This window comes from Daphnia pulex, chromosome 4, assembly GCF_021134715.1.
Source record: "Daphnia pulex isolate KAP4 chromosome 4, ASM2113471v1".
NCBI classification, from domain to species: domain Eukaryota; kingdom Metazoa; phylum Arthropoda; class Branchiopoda; order Diplostraca; family Daphniidae; genus Daphnia; species Daphnia pulex.
The window spans coordinates 6,770,152-6,777,964 of NC_060020.1; positions in this window are offsets into that span (position 1 = coordinate 6,770,152).

Genomic DNA, 7,813 nt, shown 5'->3' on the forward strand with positions numbered 1-7,813 from the left:
TCTGGTTTGATTCCCATTACATCCGAAAGACTAAAAAAACTAAAAGCGGATGTCTACCTTTTACAGGGTCTCATCCTTAGCGGCCGAAGGAGAGCAGAGAGGCCGCGGCGCCGTTGTTTTGTGTGCCAATTCTCTCGAGTCGCAGCAGCAGCCGTTGTCTCTCTCATGGGCGACACAACAAAGCCGATTCGTTAAGGGCCAGCTGTATATACTTATGTTACAAAAAGCCGACGACGACGACGACGACCGAAAAGACCTTTGGCTCTTTTGGTTATAAAAGAAGAAGAAGAAGCTTTTCTTCTACGTCAAAAAGGGAAAGAGGAGGGTTTTGTTGAAGCAGCAACTGATGTGCTAACTACCATACGGCTATATATATTATAGAAGCGCTAAAAAATAACATCGTAGCAACAGTTCTCGCTATTCCCACGGGCTGAACGTCTTTTGCCGAGATGGCACTGCATCAGGGGCGGAAAAAGCGGACCGGAACAAACTGAAAAGTTTCTTCACTGAATTTCAATTGGAAAATAGAAAAGAATTCAAATAGAATTTTCGACGTATAAAAAGCAAATGGCTAGGACATAAATGTGTCAATGCTGAAAACGGTGAAAGGGACGTAGAATTGGGGGGAGAAAAAACAACTTGGCTCGAGACTCCGACTGTCAATTTGGGAATCGTTGCTGTCCGCGGGACAAAAAAAGAAAAGACGACCACGCCCGTTTTGATCGGAACGAATATAAATGGGAGAGTCGGGACGGCCAGCACGGCTGTGACGATCGAGCATTTGCGGGGGGGTTGGGGGGTGATTTGTACTCGTTTAAGGACGCATCAGCATTAGTTTCATATTAGATGTAATGGATTGGCACTTGATGTCATTCGCTGATTCATTCCCGGGACCCGAGAGAAAGATCTTGGCCGTCTCCTCTACTACAACAGATTTTATACTAGACACTCTAGCCTCCCACCAGTCCTCTTCCGTCCTCGAATGGGAAAGAGTCTATACGACTGCAGCAGCAGCCAGCCAGCCAGCCAGCTGCGCAGTTTCTGGGCCATCAGTTCTGGTGCTGCTGGCACGGCAAATGGACGAAACGGCAGTTAACGTAGAAGGTGGATCGCCAGTAAAACGCGGAGGGATCTTAAAAAACCCGACAAGAAAGGCACAGCTAGCCATCGCAGCATTTATTTTAAAGCCGACGTTTGCGCTAAAGGACCTTATATATACTCTGAAATCAAAACGAAATGAATGCAGGGCGAGATCCATCGATGGCCGTCAAAAAAGAAGAAGAAGAAGAGTCTCCACGCGAGTCTATATCCTGTCGGATTTGATTTAGAAACTTATTTTATTATTACGCTCGGTCGTCTGCACAGGAATGAAATAAAAATATGACTAGGAATGGTTATAAGTGCTGCGTGACTCGTCGCCATATAGACGGCAAAAGATGAGAAAAAAATAAAAATCGACCTGCCATTTCTTCTTTCTCCATGTCTTTATGGCAGTGCTGCGGTCGACGTTGAGTGCTCGACATTAACATTTTGATTGCTCGAGATTCTCCTTCAAACGACGGCCCAATTCTCCTTTTTTTTCTCTTCTTCAAGAGATGAGGAGAAAAGGGGGAGGAGGATATAATCATCTCGTATTTTGTCTCTCTTTTCCAACGTTTGCTCCGATGACGATCCCCTTTAGACACACACGCGACAAAGAAGTTTTTGAAAGGACAAAAAAGAGTGAACAAATAATACAAAAAAAAGGACCCAAAAAAGATTTGGGTATATTGCCGTATCCAGGCTCTTCCATCTGGTGGCGAGGATCGGCCGAAAAATAAAAAAGGAATTTTTCCGTTTCTTCGCATGACGCGCATGAGGATTCGTCATATTGCAAATACCTCTTTCCTGTTCTCTGATCTCGGCTTATTTATATATTCAACTTTTTTATTTTACTTCTTCTCCCCACTCCCCATTTTTTCCGGTTTGATTTCCTCTTTGAGCTATTTTTTTTCTCTCCTCCTTCCGTTTCTGCACAACAAATAAATAAATACAATAAAAATGGAATGGCCCCCATATCAAAATACACGAGATCCGTTAAGCCATATCTTCCTATATAGATATTATCGATGCACATCAAAGCAACGACATTCAGTGTGCTACACAAGCGCTCTCCGTGACCTGCAGCCATTTTTTTTCATGTCTGGCTGGAGGAACTCAAAAACCCCCGGCCACAAAAAAACAAAAACAAAAAAATGGAAAATTGAAATGGCTTGTAAATAAACATCGGGTGGTTAATTCAAAAACTTTCGACAAAAAACCAATTTGCAACTTGTGATCATAATGTTGAAAGGTATACAAGTTTGAGATCCGGCGAATTGTAAACACTGGGGGACTCACAACTTTTCTTGCTAATTAAAAATCAACAAGAACTTTGTTAGAGACTAGACAATAAAGTTCACATCAGGTTAAACTGGGGTACGAAAAAAAAACTCAAGTAAAGTTACTCTGAGCTCTGCGCAGTGTTTGAGAGAAGGAGAGAGAGAGAACTTTACTCCACACTCGCGTATAGAGTTGAAAGTGGCACCCGCGTTTGGTCTGTGTATGGGTCTGTCTACGAACGTCCTTTGCAACCGCCGCTAATCAATCAAGTCGCCATAGAGAAAAAAAAAAAACCCAAAAAAAAGAACGTGTTTGTGTGCAGAGCTCTTCAAAAAAATCCCCCTCCGCTCTGCGGGACGACATTATTATTTCCTTGATCCCGTTCATTCAATCTGGCTTAAACACAAGTCGTCCATTTGATGAAAAAGACGTGCATTACTTACGTATGAGGACCCCACCGAAAATGTGAGACGAAAGATCTCTAGGAGGCCTACCAGTTTGGAAATCTCATTATTCTGACTTTTCAGCCTACTGGGAAGTTTCCAAGAAGTTGTTAAAAAAAAAAAGAAAAAGAAAATGATAAAAAGAAGGACAGCACTGACCATTTCACTCAAAATGTCTTGCGCAATCTTTGGGAAAATGCGAGGAACTGCAAGTTGATGAACCAATTCATCCGCCCCCCTTTGGAATAATAACGACATTAACCATTGACTGTTTTAGCCTTGGCTTATTTAGGATTCGCTTTGTATAAACACTCCCATTTCTATGGCTGCTGTGGGGATAGTGTGTAGTTTCCTAATTTATCAGTCGGCGGCGCCAATTTCAAACAGCTAAACTAAATAGTCTGCTGCGTAATACGACAGAGGAGAGCGGAACAATCGAGTTGGCATTCAAAGTGTACCGTCGAGGTTGATTCAATTAACTGTGTGTTGATTGAGACTCGATTGTGAGCGTGCAGAACTGCAGATTTCCGGCGATGGTACCGAGGAGGAAGCCCTGGAGCGAACGATACCAGGGTAACGCGGCTAGAATAATGGCAGAGCACATTTCAATTCGTATAATTGATATTTAATCAACAAGTCAAGAGAGTGAGCCCCGGTAGCACGTTTCCCCGGTAACGCTACTAACCTCATTCCCGAGAGAGAAATAGAATTGTAGGAAAAGTTGATTAATAAAAACTTGGGTGGGGGGGGCTATAAAAATAAGCATCAATATGCTGGTGATCAGCATTGAAAAGGCCTCAACCACCCACGCCATGAAAAAAGACTAATGGCATCCATTGTCTTGAAAAAATTGCTAATAAAAATGCAATCAACCGGAAAAATCCAGAGAGGATGAATATATACGGCGGGTCTTCCGTACAGACGAGCAGACTATACTATACCCAAGACGTAATCAATACCGTTTGACATTCCCTTCCCCAACCCCCTCTCTCCTCTGTAAAATTATGCGTTGCTAACGAACAACGGCGAAATTGGACCCGGTAAATTCCGATCGATATTACACCGACAACGTGATTTTTGTTTGATTTTTTTTTCCTCCTCCTACTCTCGCTAGTCCTACAGGGAGCGCTTTGTAAAAGAGATGAGGCGAAGCACAAGCTATATACGGGTGGGTCCTTCGTTACTGCGATGGAACAAAGCCTCTTGTGCCTCTTATACACATCGCACACACACACAGACGTATAGCAGCGTTGTTCCAATATATTTAAGCTCTCCGGCTCCCAGCATCCCCACCAACCCGAAAACCTAGTCGCCCGTATTACCTCGCCCATTCGTTTTCACGTGATTAATCATGTTTTATTGACTTTTTTTCTTTTTGTTTTCTTTTTTCTCTGCTGGTATAAGGACTATAAGCTGATGCTTTTCAGTGTTCTCCCGCTGTCTTACTCTCCCGCCAGTGAACAGAGTTAACAGCCAAGCCAGCAACGTCATCTGATCAGTCCGGCTGATACATAACGAGCTGGGAAACTATACACGATGGTCGCGCGGGCGGGACGAATAACGAAAAGGGTCACCGAGACACACAGAGATCCCGTGAAACGAACGTTGTATTACGCGGTGCACACATCTAGAGCAAAAAGAGAGAGAATTGTGTGACACAACAGCGTCAGTGGATATCGATCCGTAAATTAATTAGACATCTCCGGCCCGCGCGACGCGACAGGAGGAGGGCAGCAAAGAAGTGGGACGGGAGACGGAAGCGTTCGGTGGGGGGGTACATCACGACGACTGACGGTGGTGCCAACCAAATAAAAATAATAAAAAAAAAAGGTCACCCGTGTTGTTGTTGTTGTTGATGGTGCTATTGTTATTGTTGTCTAATGGTATTCCACCGTCAACGCAACCAAGCAACACTTTCGAATCGCCCCAGACTTTTCAACACGGAAATGTATTGAACTTTATTCCAAACTAATAAAAGTTCTATTCAAAAGAGAAGAATATGTACACTTCCCCACCCCCCTCTTTCTCAACTTTATTCGCCAATGTTTGCCAATCCATCAATTGGATTTCATTTGAAAATCTCATCGAGGACACATTCGTTTGATAAATCTGCGCCTGTCTGTCTGCTGTGTTAACTTGGCACTCCCAAATAAACAGCATATAATCCCACGCTCGTACAACTCGGCGCCCGTGGGGCTGATGTTGCACCTACTGGGGTAATCTACTGCGTATAATATGCCGGGCGTGTTCTCTGCTCGAGAAATTGGCCATGAGCCGTCACGACGCAAAGAAGAGGGGGACACAAAAATAACTCGGGTGGTGCTGCTGCCACTACCATGAAAAATGAATTCGATTCACGCATCTGTTATCCCGTCGTCGCTGATTGATCCTCTCTGCGTGTGTGTGTCTCTCTATCTGCACGTTTCACAAGGACGACGAAATGCGAGCTACTAGTTATTACGTACCGTACACGTACGTAATAATAAATGTCGGAGAAGTGAAACTCGCCAGCCAGATTGGAAAAACCACCGCATTGAGATTTGTTCGGCGGAATATCTTGCATAACCTGTCCCCCCCCCCCCCACCCTAAAACCCTATATATAGCGTCTAGATCCTTTTTGCCTTTTGCTCATGACCAAGCCAGTCGGCCATCTCAATCCGCTAATTGAGTCGTCAGGAAGACGCAGCAGGGCGTATGATCAAATGCGGAATCCTCCCAGCCAAGAATCACGTCGTCGCCCCCCCTTCCATTTCCATCCATCCCTTTTCGTTTCGAATCGCCCTGTCGCTGGACCCTATGAAATAGTAGCTCACCGCTGTATGCTCGCTATATAATCATCATTATACCCAGCAGCTCATCTGCATTCCAAATTGAATTGTGCGTGCCACACACCAATCAATAGTTCCGCTTTCGGGACTATTGAATGTGAGAGCCAGCAATAGAAATGGGAAACTCGCAACGGATGAAATTCCGTGAAAATGAGATGAACGAAAATGTTGGACAAATGGGGGGGAGAATTTTCGTGATGGCGTTATTGACCGTTCAGACTGCGTAGTTTGAATGCGTAATGGGCAACGAGTCTCTATAAAGTATTTGGATAGATCTCTGTAACTATAAAGAATGGGAGAGTGATGCTGGGCTATCTTCCAAGGCATTAGCGCTAAAAGCCAGAAAAAAACGTTCTGAAAACTTTTGGTAAAATATAAAAATGTTTTCCAGTTGGCAATGTAGAATACTAATATGTCCACATACTTCTTCTTAGACTGCACACAGCCTGGCTTGATGCCCACAGACAAAAAAAGGATAAAAACGTTGATTAACATCAAACATGAGTTTGAGAATCGCCTTTGATGGAGAAAAACAAATGAAGACAATTGTGACAACTGCGAAATCGTCAATTCTGCAATGCCAACATTGACGGCGACAAAGATCTCATCGCATAATTAGAGAGTCAACAAAGTATAGAGAGCGGATTTGTTCTCACGATGACAAACAACCCAAGAGCTCTTGGCCAAGCAAATAATTCACACAGTCAACACACACACACCAAATTCGCGAGCTAAGAAAAACAAGAAGGTCAAAATTTTTGTGTACTTGAGCTGCCTGGGATGAAGCATGTTTTTTGGGGGTAGAACTAAGAAAAAAACAACTCTCGTCAGCGTCAACATCATCCAGCAGAAGTTTGGGAATCTCGTACGACACTTAATATTTTTCAAAGAAATAAGTTAATCTCATTATTGAGCACTTACACAGATCAATGTCTTGTTTCATTCGCGGTAATGCTGTTTTTAGTTTTTAAGATATTACGTGAATTGTTTACAACATCCTGTCATAGTCACGGGTAACCCGTTGCTGGATCATCACAATAATCCAATTAGTAAAAGCTGTTGCGTGATACAGTGTCTGCAGCTTTAATTGGATTCATCACAAAATAACAAGCATAAGCACATTGAATAGCAAAATGAAACAGACCTCGTGCTGTTTTTCGTTTCTCGTGTTCTTCAACAAAATCACAAACGCTGCCAAGTCACTTCTCGTTAAAATAATTTTCATTCTTTTTAATTATTAAGTTGGGACATGGTCTAAGACCATGGTTGGGAAAAAAAAGTTTGCTTTTTTCTTATTTTTTTATATTGGAGAACTTGTCAAATTTCAATCAAAAAGTTCTGTAAAAAAGTTAGAAAGTCCAAAAGGAAAAAAAATATTTAATCGTTTGCTTCGTTCTTATTAGTTCTTACGTTAAAGTTTAATCCAGATTCAGGAGAGAAATGCCAGAGAATTTTCAAAAATAGGTAATTCAGTTGATAATAATTTGATGTCTGATTCGAATGAGAACCCAGCTTATAGTATATGCATTTATAATAAGATTTCAAGGGAAGAAGAAGAACTGCCGGGGCTAAAGTTTAGTTACCATGCAGATGGGAAATATCGGCCAGAGATATTTGCAGTTGTCAAGTAGATGACTGAAAGTTAGGCTCGACATGAAATACTAAAAGGTGGTTTCATTACTGTCGAAGGAATTCTAGTAAATTTCCTGTGATGTGGGCGCCGGAACACCAGGCGAACTTTGTGTATCGCTCATTCAATTATTATTGACACACTGAGCTGAATCGATTTTTTGGTTGACAAGTTCAGAAATGAAATTATCATTAGGCTAAGCTTAATTTGGATTTTGAGGAAATCGGTGCTTTATAGTACATAAGTTAATTTTAAACACAATCAGCGTAGTGATGCGCGCATCCTGTTTGGAAACTCGCCAGCTGTTTTTTTCTGTTCTAATTTGTGAATTCTGCCATGTAATGAGGGTTGCGTATGAGATGATTAGCTAATTACAAAGTTACTAACTTTGGCTCAATTGATTTCATCAAACCATGTTGGTGTGTGTGCTTCAAGTAGCCCAAGCAAATCCGCGACCGCACACAATCTTAATTCTAAAATTTGTGAGCGTAATGAAAATCGAGTAAGAGAAGGCTTCGGTGACGAATGTAAACAAACGCTTGATGACGTT